Source organism: Falco cherrug, chromosome 5 (genome assembly GCF_023634085.1).
Source record: "Falco cherrug isolate bFalChe1 chromosome 5, bFalChe1.pri, whole genome shotgun sequence".
Classification (NCBI taxonomy): domain Eukaryota; kingdom Metazoa; phylum Chordata; class Aves; order Falconiformes; family Falconidae; genus Falco; species Falco cherrug.
Genome location: NC_073701.1, coordinates 51827613 through 51843837, shown reverse-complemented (window position 1 = coordinate 51843837; position 16225 = coordinate 51827613). Strand labels below are relative to the sequence as shown.

General features: G+C 41.3%; 1 long non-coding RNA gene across 1 annotated transcript in view; it reads left to right on the top strand.

Moving 5' to 3' along the window:
- Positions 1-543: 543 nt before the first annotated feature.
- LOC114017216 (uncharacterized) overlaps positions 544-16225 on the top strand; it is a 32601-nt gene continuing 16919 nt past the window's right edge. Inside the window, exons 1-2 of the long non-coding RNA XR_008732417.1 lie at positions 544-3239; positions 10797-10842. This is a non-coding gene — a long non-coding RNA (uncharacterized LOC114017216). The remainder of the gene's footprint in view (positions 3240-10796; positions 10843-16225) is intronic.

The following is a 16225-nucleotide window of genomic DNA, read 5'->3' as shown; positions in this document are numbered from 1 at the left end:
AGGGCGGTGGTTTTTAATCATGCCTTAAAATTCCTTAAAAGCAGGGGGTCTCCCGTCCGCGAGGGGCGGTCGACAGAGGTGAGTCACTTTCCTCGCCCCGGTGCTCTGTGGAAGGGGAGTGGGAGGCAGAGGGGAGGACAGCCAAATTGCGTAGCAGGGCTAGGTGGGTTTCCATGCTAAGCACAGCAATTGCGCACGGTCCCTTACGTAACTGTCAGCTGGGGATTCCCTAGACGGGGTCACTTTATTCAACCATTACACAGACCCCGGCCGCCGCTCCGGCGCGCCTGGGCTGCCGTTGCCGCCGCTACTGAGGCTGCGGCTGTAGCTAGCTAGCGCGGCGACTCCTCACAAAATGGCGGCGCCCATGGAAGAGGCAGCCCCATTTTGTGCCCGGCAGAGCCTGTCAACAAAACGCCGACTTGGCCAAGGCTGAGGAACAGAAGGCGGCGGCTCGTTCGTGTTACAGAGAGCGGAGGGAGGAGAGCGAAGGATTTCACCGCCCTCCCGCCGCCGAGAGGAGACTTTCTATCAAGTGTGCGCGTTGGGGGAGGGAGAAGAGGGAGGTGAAGGGGGACGCGAGCAGCGAGCGAGTCAGAGGCTGCGTTATCCCAGTGCGGAGCTGCCGGAGCTGCGGCGCGGGGGAGGGGAAGGCGAGCGGAGGCCGCCTTGGCGCTGCCTGCGCCGGCCTCGCCGCTCACCGGGGCCCGGCCCCGGGGCTCCGAGGGCTTCGGAGGCGGGAGGCCGGGGGGGCGGCCGGCAGCGCGGGGCCGGGCGGGCCGCGGCGGGCGCGGGAGCCCGGGGCTGCCCGGGCGAGGGGCGCTGCTCCCCGCTTCGCCTTCCCGCGCAGCCCGGCGGACGGGACCGATCCTGTCGGATTCCGGCGAACCTGTAATGAAGGACAGGACGATCTAGCTCCTTGTGTAGCTAACTAGGTCACTGTCAGCACTTAATTACTGTTTGTTTCATTTTAGTGCGTGCCTTATGAATAAACCGGCTATTAGGCTGATGCTTCAAGTAACACTATCCAGCACCAAGGTACAAAATGTCTGTATTGGACTCTGATCTTGTGATGCCAGCTTGATGATAATTACTGTTTTACATTAACTATGTCTTGGTTCTTACAGCTTGGTTATTCAGCTTACAGCTGAAATAGTTGGAGATCCCCTATGATAAGGTTGTGAAGCTGATACAATATTACGCCACCGGGCTTGGTGTGGTGTTTGTTTTTTTTTTATATTGACAGGGGCACCCCCCTATTTTGAGATAGAAAAAGGGCTTGTGAATTAAGTCTTTTTTTCTGATTTATCTGTTTTAATATGCATGCATTTTAATGGTATTCAATAAAGGTGATGACCTGTGCCTGGTGAAAGTGATAATTTTTAAAGGTACCAAAATTACGCTGATACTTAAGAATTACAGAATACCTCTTGTTGCATATTAAAGAATCAAAGATTAAATGTAGGGGAAAAGGGGAAAAATCTTGCCATTTAGAAGAAGATAATCTTTTTATTGATCTCTGTGTAGGTACCTGTCAGTGCAATTTGAATTCATTTAAATTGTAAAATAAAACCTATTATGTACTATTATAAATTGCTTATAAAAGTTATCATATACAGTGGATTTCGGTGTGTAAATGTGTGCATAACGGTGCAGATGCAGTAACTGAATTGTCCCTATTCAGTAGTGGTTGGGTGGTTTTTTGGAGTTTGTGTTGGTTGCCTTTTTTAAGTATAACTGTGCTAAGTGAATCTTCTGTTCTAATGGCTGTATCCTGTGTTGCAGTTTCAAACTTTTTTCATGGAATCTTTAATATGAAATTTTGTCCGTATTACCTATCTGCCAAACTCCTGCTATCATGAGAGCAGGCCACAATTGCTCTTGTCAGTGTGCCACTAACTCTGCATTTACTTTCTGGTGGGGTGAAATATTCTTGCTCATTTCCATTTTCATTTCTGCTTGTGCTGCTCTTGAATTGTGGCAACATTACATTTTGATTAGAGTAACTAGTATCGCTAGCTGTATGCTACTTATATTAAACAGTAAACTCTAAATCCTTAGAAACTGAAGTTAGTGTATTTTATTTCTGCGTATGAGCCTGTGTGTATGTATGTGTTTTTAGAAGATGCAGCCTATTAGATGGACTAGACAATACAGTAAATTCAGTTAAGACTGCAGACAGTAGCATATAATATAGGTGCAGTCTGAAAATAAACACGAAAGTTACAGGATGAGTATCTGTTGGAGGGGAAAGGGTCAGAAAGACAGTGGCAAATTTTAGTGACATTAATATCAACCATTTTTAATAAAAAATGTTAAAGTGTTGGATTTAACTGCCTGTGTTAAGCTAAAGACTTCACTTTTGCATAGCTTGCTGTGACAAATGTACGCTTCAACAAGGGGCATTTACTCAGCAAGATATTAGTCCTGCACCTCCTTACTGAATATTTTAAAATTCTTCGTTACAATTTAGTGTTCTAGCTTCTTTTAAAGATGCTGCTAGTTTGTATAGACTGTAAGTGGCTAGTCTTCAGTGGTACAGTATTAAATCATAAATTAAAGGTCTTATGCATGAAATTAAATGCTGAGTAGTACAGCAAAGGTGGGAAAGCAGATGTACAGTATTACAGGATACTTGTGCACACTTGTACAGGATTTCCACCACAGTTAGTGGAACTCGGCTACCCCAGTAGGTTTGGCTTAGCTATTCTTTAAAAAAACCCCACACTTTTATGTTGAAAAGAACCAACTTCTTAAGTTGTTTATTTCAATGACTTACAGCACTTCCCTTCTAAATCTAATGTGTTGTGCGCCTTCCTCATTTCAACTTTATTTTTATGGTATTACTACTTGGGAAATAAAAAAGGAAAAATGGCCTACATAAACGTTGTTGTAAATACTCAAGTAAATTGATGAAATACTTTAAAATGTTATCTGTAATTAGTGTAGCTTTCTAATACTTGCTGTTCTTCACAAAGGTCCACCTTGTGGAATCAATGAATTTTATGATCATCTAAACTCTGAATTAAAAACACTTTCAGAGTTGAGGGGTTTTCAGTTGTGCAATGAAGTGTGAAACACAAAGCAGGAAAACCCTAAATGCAACTGAAGGAGAAGTAAAAATAAATATGTAAATGCACTCCCACTTGATTTCAAAACTGCGGTTCTTTTGAAATCATAATTCTTTTGTGGGTCCTGACTTTGTGTCCTGAACACTTGAGGTTGGCCATACTTCAACAGTAAGTTTAGAAAGATTATCAAATTCATGTCCTTTCCTTACAGGCAAAAATACTTGCTGCATTTCTTAAGGTTTCATACTTCTAATGCAGATTAGGGCCTTAATGGCGGCAAACATTTTGAGGTTCTAAGAAGCATTGGTCTGCAACACAGAAGTCACAGATGTCCTGACAGCAAACGAGTGCAGTTGTTGTAAAAAGAAAAAAATATATTGGCGCTTAGTAAGTTACCTGTCTCAAGCATTACTTTGTCATTGCCTCTTGTGTTTGTGTGATCTGGTGGATGGCACGCTTCCTCTGCCACTATAGCTGTACATGTTCCCTGAAGTAGCGCTAGTGTGATTCATGTTTCTGGTTGGATGTGTGAAAGTTTGATTGAGATGCAAAACTGAGAGAGTTCTGAATGTTAAAAAGGAACCATGCTAAGAAATATGGAAACGATCAGGTTAAGCATGGCTCAAACTTTAAGGCTTTTTGCTGAGGAAGAATGCTGGTATTACACACAGGTGGGGAGGGTCTAGTTAACTTAAAGCAAAATAATCCTAGTAACTTCAACATGTTAGAAGTCTAAGTGGTGAAATGCTACTAGTAAGAGACTTCTCAGTATTGCAGATTTGCCGGCAATATTTGCTTGTCACGTAGCACTGTCTCATCTTCATATTTTCACCAATTCAAATAGCCGTCAACAGTAGCTAAAAATATGTAGAAATTTCTCTGAGTAAGCGGTTGCCTTAGTTAACTTTTATATAGGCATAAATGAAAAGGGAAGTAGTTTGTGCAACTGTGAACGTGTGGACAGACAGTACATGTGACAATTTATGCATTTCAATATAATACATGCTGCAGAAACTTTTCTGAAAACTTTAGTACATGAAAGAAATGCTGATTAAATAACATTTAAACTGATTATTGAAATTGCCCAAGCAAATCAAGCACTTAAAAGCAGTGAAAACACATCAATACCCACCGACGTACTTCTGAAGGAGCAAATTTGTCGTTGTTTAATTACAATTCTCAGTCTGTCTGTTGGTGATCTACTTAATATGGATTTGGTCTTATAGAGTGCAGATAGATGAGCAACATTGCAGCGAATGCTATTGTGTTGCCCAGATAAAAGGAAGTTTTATCTGTTTTCAAACTAACCGACAGAAAATAAAATCTCAGATTTACTGCATTAGTCAAATGCTGATGGGACACCTAAATTGGAATTCGCACTTAAAACATTGGACTTTAAGCTGTTTAACTAGAGTAGTGTCTGACATAACTGAAAAAAAGCTAGTGAGAAACAGTTTTTGAGATTGTTTACATATAAAGGACTATCCAATGTAGTCGAGTATCGGTTCTGGTTACTTGCAGTAACATTATAGCATTTGAAGCCCTTAGCGGAATTTGTGACTGTTAATCTCCAGATATTATAAAAATGTTTATTAGGCTGAGCTGCAAACTATTTCTGAATTTTGAACCTTAACATAAGATCTGTCATACCCAGAATCTTGTTGCAAACAGAGGATAACCGAAGTTGCTTAGGAAAGAGTAGAAATAATGTATATATGCTCCTGTATCTTCCATCAATTCTTGATCTTGGGGCTTCCAGAGCTGCCAGGTTTGAGAGCTGCCAGCTGTTTGAGAGCGACTGATGCAGAGTTGGGGTAGTGTCTGGTTATGAGCTGAGATGTACCTAACACTGTTTAGAGCAAGTATAGTCCCCAAACCCCTTACCAAGAGGCAAAAGTACAGCCTGTGGATGTTTGGGGTAGGAGTGTTAAAACATGTTACGCAAACTGGTCTGCTTAGCCTTCTGCTTATCTAGCTTGCGTGCAGAGTGGGGAAGCTGCAGGCCGGGGAAAGGTCTTTTCCCTCTATGAGACTCCCTTGCGTGTGTTGAAGAACAGTACAGAACCTGGAAGAATTTCTGTAGCCCTGCTGAAGAAGGGAAAAGATGAAAGAAAATGTGGGTTCAAGCAGTGGAGTGAGGAAAACCTGATCATTTTGGGTGGGGCAACCCCCTCTCTAGGGGGCTTCCAGCAGCGTCACAGGAAACTTCAACTTCAGATATATATATCTCCTTAGATGCTGTTACCATACAGTTTGTTTTGATCTTTTGCTGATTCAGGAATATTTAGTACTGCAGCTATTCACACTTGGTTTGTAATCTTAAGGCTTTCTTTATCATTGTATTTTATTTCAAGTTTCTTGAACACAAACTTCTAGTGCCTTAAGTCACATGCTGCACAGGGGACTGCTTGTAGTGAGTTCTCCAGTGTAAACAGCAGTGCCCTGAGTTTACAGTACGGTCTCTAGGAATGAAGCTTCTCCCTGTCTCATTTCATCCTTCATCAAGTTACTCAAGTGTTAATTTACAAAGTCAAAATAGATATTTTTTTTTACGCTACAAGTTCAGCTAGATTTATAAGACAGAAGTAAAGTAAGCCTGTCTGTGAATTAAACCCTTAGAATATTGTGCTTGATCTGTTACCTCTGTTTTAGTAAGTGTGGGCTCATTCTTCACTTTGCTTTAGGAAAATGAAATAATGTCATAGTTTTTCCTTCAAGGGGCTACCAAGTTATTACAGAGCTGCCATGGTGTTCCTTTGGAATTAGTTGTGCTTAGCACTTAAGAAAATGGAGTTGTGTGCCCTTAATCCAGGTGTTGGTGTCATGTTTGCAGTACTGTACAGAAATCATAGTACATATTTCATAGTGCAAGTTTCCCCATGTTGCTTAAGCATTGTGCTAAGGAATCCTCCTTTTGCCAAAATATGATAATGAAGCTTTCAAAGATGTTTTTTAAGGATCTTCTTTTAAAAGAATTTGGATAACTAGCTGCAATCAAGTTCATATTGGGATCAATTTACTTATTTATAGAAGAAAATATATAGGCATTCACTTTTTTTTTATCTGCCATTCTTGACTTTAAATAAAAATCTAATAGTTCGTCTGCAGCTGAACATTAAAGTTACATGTAATTACATACAACCATTAACATATAAACAAAAAATTAAGGTTGAAAAATCCAGTGCTCATTACTTAAGAGTCTTCCATCTGTGTGACATCATGCATGTGTGTTATGATATTCCTTAATTATATGATCGCTTCTTTTCATGCATGGTATTCAGTTTGGGGTGGATACTGCTTACTGAATAATAATAATAAAAAAGGTTATGCCTTTGTATCTGCAGGATGTTTTAATGTTTATCTGTATTCAGACTTACTTATTTTTTTCATACAGGCTTTTCTAGAGTGATCATTAGGCGAGTATCTGAATGCTCATACTAATGAGATCCCAAAATTCTGAGCTTGTGGCATTATCATCACTGTAATGCTGAGAAAGCTAAGGCATGGAGGAATTCAATACAGGAATGCTGCTAATTTGGGGTGTGCTTTATTTAATTAAAGCACAGTTTCAATAGATATAATTTACAGGTTATTTGAGAGTAGAGAGAGTTCAGCAGGAGTGCTACCCAGAACTTTAGAGCCGTGTTAAATTCAGTCATAGGCTTTTTTATGAATTTGTGTGTACATGTTGTGGTCCTCTGCATTGTTAGGGCTTTCCTTGTGCGAGATTATTGTGGTGCTCTGTTCTTTGAAACATTTGCAGTGCTCAGAAGGTGCAGTCAAGAAGGCTGTACACGTACGGTAAATACTGTTTGGTACTTCTGCATTTAGTTTCCAGAGGCTCGAATTTGGAACTCAGAAAACGAGAAGCACTTCATTAGAGGACACCAGTTCGATGCAAGAAACCCGCTGCTCAGTGTAAATGCTTGATAAAGACAGAAATAGAAGTGGGATATACCCAACAGGATGCATTTGCTGTAGCCTCCCCACGTCACCCACTCCTCCTCTCCCTCCGAGGCTTGCCGCTGGCTCTCTCCGCTGGCCTGGGTGCCAGGAGGGGGAGCACGGAGCACAGTGAGCCCCAACCTTAACTGCAGTCCCCACTGCTGCCTCGGGTAGGAGTGACGGCAAGCACCAACCTGCAGCATTGCTAGTGCCACAGAATTTTCAGAAAATCCGGCTTCTAGCTCTTTTTTTTTTTTTTTTAATTATTTCTTGCCGTGCATTTGCAGCTTGAGATTCAAAAGCGTATTGCTTTATCATGATGTTGAATAGGAAAACTGCCCAAAAGGCATGTCCCTGTTTCAAAGTCTACTCTCCCACTAAATTTCAAATTCTCTCTTCAAAGTAAAGGCCTTTTCAAGTACGTTAAGAGGGCTTTTTCTGTACTTGAGTAAAAACGGGAGTTTTTTCCTCTCCCAGTTTAATACTTAGGTTCTTGCTGAAAATTTCTTCTGAAAACATCAGCTTGAGGCAGACACCTTGCCCGAAAAACTTCATCCCAAGTAGTTTTAAGTTCAGAAAGAACTGCATATTTTTGGTTGTTTCTTCTTACAAGGTATCTCAGAACCTGAAGTCCTGTTGAAATTCAGTCCTGAAAACGTATCCTAGTAGCTATTTGGCTCTATTTGCATTTATAGTCACTATATGCAGTGTATCTGTATGCTGGGTTCCAATTCGGGAAGTCAGCTATCCTGTAATATGCTCAGCTCATGCCAGTGTAATGCTAATTACTCATAATAGCACTGTCCAATACAGAGTCAGTGTATGAAAGGAAGACAGCAAGTGCTGTACTTCCAATTCAAGTAGTAAAACATTCCTTGTGGTGATTTTGGTGCTGCCTTCCTTAAATGGGTTTAGGGCACTGAGTAGCTGAAGCAATTGCCTTGTGGTAGGTACGTTAACTGAGCCTTGGGTAGTATGTGAACTGTAGGTAGGCAGAGCTGTGATCACCACACCACTGTTGTTACGGGATCACAGTCCAAGACTGGAACAGTTTTGTCAGCTAGCTGGATGTCTTGAGGGAATTCCCAAAGGATTACTTAGTTTGCTAATCTCTGCTCACAGGGTCCTGGTGGCTTCATTGCTAACAAAGGCTTGACCTAATAAGTACTGCCTGCTTTTTTAGGTTTTTGGGTTTTGTTATTTGTTTAATTTTTAAGAGAGGACTGCCTAATGAATGGCTAGCGAGCATAATGTTAAGAGCTTTTTTGTCTTCATTGTGGTATTACTGGCTTCAGTTAGGTGTGAGAATTATATAGAAGAGCTTTATACAGCTGTTTGCTTTATTTGTCCTTAACCTGTCCCCATCCCATCCTCACAGAATGTTTGGGACGTGTCTTGTAGCAATAAAATTAGAACACAGAGTGCTACTCCATAGTCACATGCCTCTTATTTGGGGACACCCCACCTACCCCCCTCCAAAACAAAACAAACAAACCCCCTATGGTTGAGGGAGAGGGAAGGCTTTTTATATGATCTTCATAAACACAGTTACTGTAGAATTGAGAGTTTTATGGCTTGAAGTCAACAATATTCTATTTTTAAAAGTCTTCATTAAATACTCCATTAGGTATGTGGAAGTTACACTGAGCATTTGTTATAATGAAGGGTCTGCTTTTTTATACTCTTCTAGTACCAGGGGAGATGCAGAAAAGAAAACTTGCTTTTTGTCTGTTCTTGTTCTTTTCAATGGCACATTGCAGTTCCTAGGTACAGAAGTCAGTGAATCTGACCTCTGCCTGCCTGCAAGCGATTCAGTGCCAGCTGGAGAGAAACAGGCACTTTTCGAACATATCATCGAAGCAGCTTCAGTATTCTTCAACATCTTTTCGTGGAAAGTGAGGGGATTTTTTGAAGAAAAAATCGGCAGGATTTTAGATGGCCTTTTAGGTAGCCCAGCAGAACTTCCCCTGCCTTGGTAGATGACAAAACTCTACCACAAAACATACGTTGTGCAGCTACTGGCTTTCTAAAAAGCTGTCATGCGCACTTCAACACCACAGCTCTCCAGGTGTCTTGAAAATGGGTTGTCGTGCCTGATAAAGGAGTTCCTCTTAAGCTTCCCCTTTGTCCAGTGCTGCAGCGGAGTACTGCTCATTGGATGTTAGGCACAAATTCAAATATTAGCAAAAGCAAAGCCACCATATTTTGTGCCAAACTTATTTTAGGTTAATTTGTTATTGCCTTAGTAAAGCTTGCTGATCTTAAATGGGGAGTAGCAATAAATATTAAACTCCACAACTGGGATTTAATGCAAATGAAGTTATAGGAAGTTTAACATTTGGAAAGAAAGCAATAAATAGGCAGGTGCCTGAGCCTGGGTGTGGCAGGAGGAAAGACCACTGCTGGCCAGCTATCTGGAATGGCACATTTTGAGTGTAACTATCAAATGCAGTACTGTACCAGCCTTGCCAAGCGCGCTGTTCTTTGAGCTGGTGCCCTCCACGTATCAGTAAGAGAACAGGAGCTCTTCAAGTCACGGCTCCCGTAGCTTCTTCCAGGACCTGAACTCAAGTATCTAAAAGGGGTTTGTGTCCATATGTAAGTGTGTTGGAACTGGAGTCCAGGAGTTGTGCGGTGTTTCCCAGAAGGTGTTGGTTCGTCTCTCAAAACCAGAGTGTTAGTATTCTGTGTAATGTCTTACGGGTAATGAAAGTAGTCAGGACTTAAGTACTGATAAATTTTTCTCTTTATCAGTCTTCACTTCTGTCAAAATTAATTGGACAAAGCTGCTGCCAATTCACTAGTCAAAGACAGTAGGTAAAAATACCTGCAAAGAAACTTACCAGTTGCGTTCATGTTCTGCAGCAGTGTTGCCAATTAATTTTGGTAAGGGTTTTCTACTTTAAAATATTTCATATGTATCTCTAAAAAATTACTTTTCAGCATTTTTGTAGAGGTGGAAGAAGAACTAGATTGCTAATATGAAAATACTGTCCTTTGTCTGAATATAAGAAACAAGTTACAGTTTGGATGTAAGTACATTTATAGTGTTTGATTCCAGAATTTAGCCATCCTAAGCATTCTTCTCATGTTCTGTGATGCACCACTTAGACAAGAAATAAGGGGGTATGGAGAGGAGATGGGAGAATTGCAAGGAGCTGATACTTGGGTTCTTCCTTTGTGCATCAATCATTTCAAAGTACACTGCAATTTCTGTACAACTTAGCAGTGGTTTGCATGTTGTTACATTGTTTTAAAAACATTTCATACTTTGCAGTGGTTATTTAACTTACAGACATGAACAATAAAGTTTTGTTGTTTGAACTTCTGCCTGCCTAATTTTAATGAAAGGAGAAGTATGAGCTATGCAAACAGATTTTATTGAAGTATAAAACCAGAGCCAGCAATTTACACAATCTACAGAAATGACATGTCATTACCACAAAGTAGCTACTACAGGAAGTAGCTCTTGAATTGTGTGCCAGATTTTGTGTTAAGACTCTGCTTACCCCAATACATAAAATTATTTGGGGACAAAATATTTCTCGTGCTTTAAGAGCCCCTTAAATCTTCGGGGAAGGAAAATCTAACAGACAACTCCTAGCTCTTTTATTGGACAAGTTTTGATGTAAAAGCTCAAATCTCCTCAAAATATGGAATATAATGTAACTTAGGAGGCAGCTGTTTCATGGGATCACTTCTGAGTCATGAGCATGTGTATGCATAGTGTCTGTATCTCCTCTTGGCCAGTGTGGGTCTCATGGTACTGTTTCATTCTAGGAACAACTGAGATTTTGGGCAAATCCCTGATGCTGAAAACCTGCAGGTAAATAATTTACATAATGATAACTATATTATATTATATATATAATGATTACTAACCTAATATAGTAGTTGATTTGCCAAGCTAGTAGCTCATGAAGTGGTAGTAGTCTGACTAGCTAGTTTCTGAACAGCAGTAATAGCTTCATCCTGTAGCAGAGTGGCTTTTTACAGTTACGCACTAAATACTCAAAACTGATGCCAAGTTCTGGAACTGCTACTGCTAGTGGTTAAGTAACAGCAAGTTGTTCCACAATCAGTTAAATATAGCTTAAACTGGCTGCTTCCAAACAGAAGCAGCCACCTTCATCCTCTTCTTTCTTCCTCTTGGCGTTAGCATTCACACAGCTGTACTACAGTCTACGTAAAGATTAATTCAGCTGAAAATTTAGAGGACAAAAAAGTTACCTTTTAAAGGGACTTGTTACCAAAGAAGAATCACAATGTGAAGGGCAGTGTCAGTGCAAGAGAAGGCGGAGGTATGCATCAGGGAAAGGCAGGGCTCCCTCTTCCTTTATTCCACTTTCAAAGGCTCTGGCATCCACACCATTCAGATAGCAGCAGCAGGACAAAGCATCGGCCCTCTTGTTCACAGTGATGAGAGAGTGCAGGAAACCGGAAGCCAAGGCAACTAGTGCTGCTACCGGGTCCATGTTGCTGTTTAAAAGGGTAATGAAGTGGGTCTGCTGAAAAATATTTCCTCTAGTTTGCTTAGCCCAGTTGCCACAGGCATTTTGAAGGAGGTACACCTGGCTGCATAGTTAACTTGCTCTTTTTCAGGGCAGGTGGGGTACAACTGTCATCTTGTGGTATTTACAAGAAAACAGGAATAGAAAACTTTCATTTTACCTGCAGCTTGTCCATGTGGGATAGACACAGGCAATATAGAAATTAGTTAGAAAAAGCGTTTTGACTGATAAAAACCCTGTTATGTTTTCCTTCTGTTGCCTACTTTAAGCCTGTGTGCACCAAAATCTTGCACTGTATCCAAAGACGTATGTTTGGAGTCTGCAGGCCTTGGGGATGGAGAGAAGTTCCATAAAGAGCCGTGTTTGCTAGATATTTTCAAGACAGATTTGGAAACAATTTTATCTCCTTCAGTCATGAAGAATCTAAGAAAGAAGCTTTGGGACCATGGCACATCTATATTTAGGTCTTCTATACCGATATACTTTTTTCCCCCTCTTTATTTTTCTGTAGACAAATTTTAAGGTAAATGCATATATGAAATAAATTCCACATCTAAAGTAGTGCAAATAGGGGATATTGCTAGAATGACTATGCTTCCTACATGTCCTCGTGTAGATGAGAGAGACAGAAGACACGTACCACAGACTTTATTTTGGTAAGATTAATGTTTTCAGTCAACATTAAAACTGAATGCTGAAGTGCTGCCTTATCTGCCCTTGAATCTCCAAACTGCTGCCCTCCCGTAGACCCACTGGTTTTAATTTTTGGTAAATCTCATCCATTTTAGCTTTCTTTCCAGGTCCTACTTCCTCTGCCTCCTCTCTGCAACACATTGGTGCTGGAGCTACAGCACATCAATCTGGAGATTCATTCCCCCTTAAGTACAGAGGGAAGAATGAAATTGTAAATAATCCCAAATTATAATTTTATCTTATAAACGGCAAAGTTAAGTAACTGAAAAATAAGAACAGACCTTTAACTGTTGATTTTCAGTTAGAAACCCTCCCCTTTCCCGTGTCAATCATATCAAACTGATGCTATGCTTTAGAAAAACAAGGGGAGAGGTAGCTCTTCCAGCTCACCCTGGAAGTTTCACTGTTCCAGTGATGGAAGGAGGTTGGGCTGGAGCCCAGAATAATGCAGCATCATTAGCCTCACCACCTCTTCTGTCTTGCTTCAACAATTAGGGGCTTTGCTTCTGTAGATTAACCCAATGGCTCATCATGTGTTACAGTCCCAGTGCATTTATGACCCTTGAATTGCTTGAAAGCCTTGGGAGGCTCCAGAAGGACAAATCAAATGCCTCTACATATGAAGTAAGAAGAAATGTCGTGCAGTTTAGACCTTGGGATACACTCAGTTTAGTCAAAGTGAAATAAATTCATGTTCCTCAAAACCCTTTTTTCTCACAATAAAGCATTATAAAAAATAATCTATATTATGTGAGCTAGAGAAGAGGATAAGGAAAGTCGGGAATGAAAATGAAGAAACAAGAGAACTTATTTATCTTTCTTTTTAAAAATAAAAATTTCAGATTTTAACTACAAAGTCCATACTCTTCCAGCCCAGCTGTTGTACTTCTCACACAATTGAGAAACACTATATAAAGCACTTGGTGTTACAATAGAATTTCTCTTTCATGTGACGGCAGTTTCCTTCTAAACCAGGTCCTGGTTCAGCATTTCATGTAAAATCAAAGGATAATTGCCCTGGAACAGGAACTACAAAACTCAGGATCAAGTGGGACCACTCAGTCTAGTGAAAAATTTTGTGCAAAAGAGGGCCTTGGAGCTTTCTTAAGCAGAGGTACTACTGTCTGCAGGTGCCTATTTTACTTAGGATTTATAGCCTACAATGCTATCCTGATTGGTGTTTATGTCTTTTCGTTTAAAATATGATGAGGAGTCCTCTTCAGGAGCAAGAGTTGTCATCCTGCTTCTTCAAATACATTAGCTGGGAAATTACAGTCTTCACTGAAGAAAAGCTAGGTTCTGTTTTAAGAGATAGCCCACATCTGTATTCACCTTGTAGGATGTATGCAGGCCCTGTTACTCAAGCTCAAAGACTTTTTCCCCTTTTGTGTATGATACGAGGTACGGAGCGCCCCACACAAGTTTCTTTCAGGGGCACTGCTCTATAGTGAATTTCAGACAGGTAGTGAGTTGTTTTCTGTTTATCAGAAACTCAAGATGCGTATGTGCCTCTACAAGTCTTCTCCAAAGACTACTTGTCATTCAGCGTGACTTACAAAGGGTGGATCCTATCATCTCTTGTGCAAACCAGGAGCCTCAACTGCCTTAGAAGGTGATGTATTTCTGATAAATGTTCAATCCATCATTATTTTAGAACAAGAGGAGGTAAGGAACTTGAACAGCAGAATTATGGATGTGGAAGATGATGGAGACACTAAATTCAGAAGTCTATGGCCACATTAAATACTCAGGAGCTGTGAAATGGCAAAAGCCTTCATTATTGAATCAGTACGAGGCCATCCTCCTAATAAGCTAGGACGTCCTCCCTCAAGGCAGCAGCTCTAACCCTTACTATATCAAGACTTCTTGGGCACATGAGATTAGCAAGGAAGCTCACTGGCAAGTGAAATACAGCAACGGGGATCTCCAGCACTGTTTCACCTAGTAAAAGCCTACATAGAGTCATAGAGTCATGGAATCATTTAGATCGGAAAAGATCTTTAAGATGAAGTGACTGCAAGCATGCTACTTTTCTCATCTTTGGCACTGGTGAGCGTTGGAGTACTATGTCTTCCTTGGACCCTAGTGAGTGGATAGGACTCAAGACGGATAGGACCGGTCTGCTTATCCCTGTAGCTAGCACCAAACAATTTGAGAATGTCCCCTTAGTTTCCTTGTCTACTCCTAGCCTTCTTAGAGGTGACAAAGGTAGCACCTGTCACAACAGGCCTTGGCACCACAACATTTCTAAACTCCTCACACTTACATCACATTTCTCCTCAGGATATGTTACAAGCCCTTTGCATTAGGGCCACAGTATTCCTCAGCACTACAGCTATGTTAAAGGAGCCTTCTCCCTGAGATTCCTTGTGGCAGGTGATAAGGATATTCAGATCTTTAAGGCCAAGTGAGGTTTCTCCTGTCAAGACAGTAAAAGTGCAACTCCCTATTCTAGGGAACACCAGGTTCCTGACACATGTCAGCACTTGAAGCATGGATTAAGTGCAAAAAAAATAAAAAAATCCAATGACAATTTCTTGACACAGGTGATTGGTGAGTCCACTAGGGGAGGTGCACTGCTGGACCTTTTACTCATGAACAAACTGGCTGGGCATGTGGAGATTGAGGTCAGCTTTGGCTGCAACCCTGAGATTGTATAGTTTAAAATCCTGAGATAAATGAGCAAAACAAATAGTAAAATTGCCAGCCTTGACTTCTGGAGGGCAAAATTCAGGTTGTTCAGGGATCTGGTGGGTAGCATTACATGGGAGACAATTCGCTGCCCCTGGGATAGCTAGCTGACCTTCAAGAACAGCCTCCTCAAAACACAGAATTGGTTCATTCCAAATCACAGAAAAATGAGCAGATGTGGTACAAGGCAAGTATGGATGAGCAGGAGACTCTTGACTGACCTCAAAATACAAAATAGAAGTATGCAGTAGGTCCAGGACTACCTGGATGGAATATAGAGACATTGCCCAAGTCTGCAGAGAGAGAATTAGGAAAGCCAAAGCTCAGTTGGTGTTGCAACTGCAAATGACGTGAATGGTGACAAAAAGGACTTTAATAAGGTTGCTGGCAACAAAAAGGCAGCCTATGGAAAATGTGGGCCAAGTACTCTGTGGCAGGGGGACCTACTGACAGAAGGTGAATGGAAAAAGGGGAGGTGTTCAATGCCTATTCTGCTTCTGAGTGTTCTTTTTGCTTTTTTATTGGTAAGATTTACTCTCAATCCTGGGGCTAATAGTAGAGTCTGAGGGTGTGAAGCAGTAGCCACAGTGGAGAAAGACTGAGTGCTTAAGCCAATTGGATGTACCAAAGTTCATGGAAGCAGGGGAGTGCATCCAAGGGTGCTGAGGAAGCTAACCCATGTCACCGTGACTCTGCTGCCCATTGACTTTGACAGATTATGGTGACTGGGGAGGTCCCCGATGGACAGAAGAAAAAGACAAGTGTCATACTTGTCTTCGAGAAAGTTGAGGAAAAGGATCTAGGGAACTACAAGCTAAGCAGTCTAACAGCGGTCTCCTGGAAGATTTTTGCTCCTGGAAACTATTTCTGAGCTCAGGAAGTGCAAGAAGGTGGTTAGAAATAGGCAGCATGAATTTACCAGGGTGAACTGATTGGTTGATCTTGGTAAGACGACTGGTTCTGTGGGCAAGGGAAGAGTAGTGAATATTGTTTACCTTGACTTTAGCAAAGCTTTTCCCAAGGTCTTTGATAGTATCCTACCAGACAAAACGGTGAGATATGGACAGCATAAGCAGATGACAAGGTGGATGGAAAACTGGCTGAACTACCAGGCTAAACAGGTTGTGACTGGCAGTACAAAGTCCATCTGACAGCTGGTTGCTAGTGGCAGTCCCCCTCAGGGACAGATTCTGGGGCCAGTGGGGTGTGATGTCTTCACTGTTAATAATCTGGACTATGGGAGAGAGTGCACTATCAGCAAATTTATGGATGATACCAGCCTGCAGGGGAGCCAGTTGATACGCTGGAGAGCAG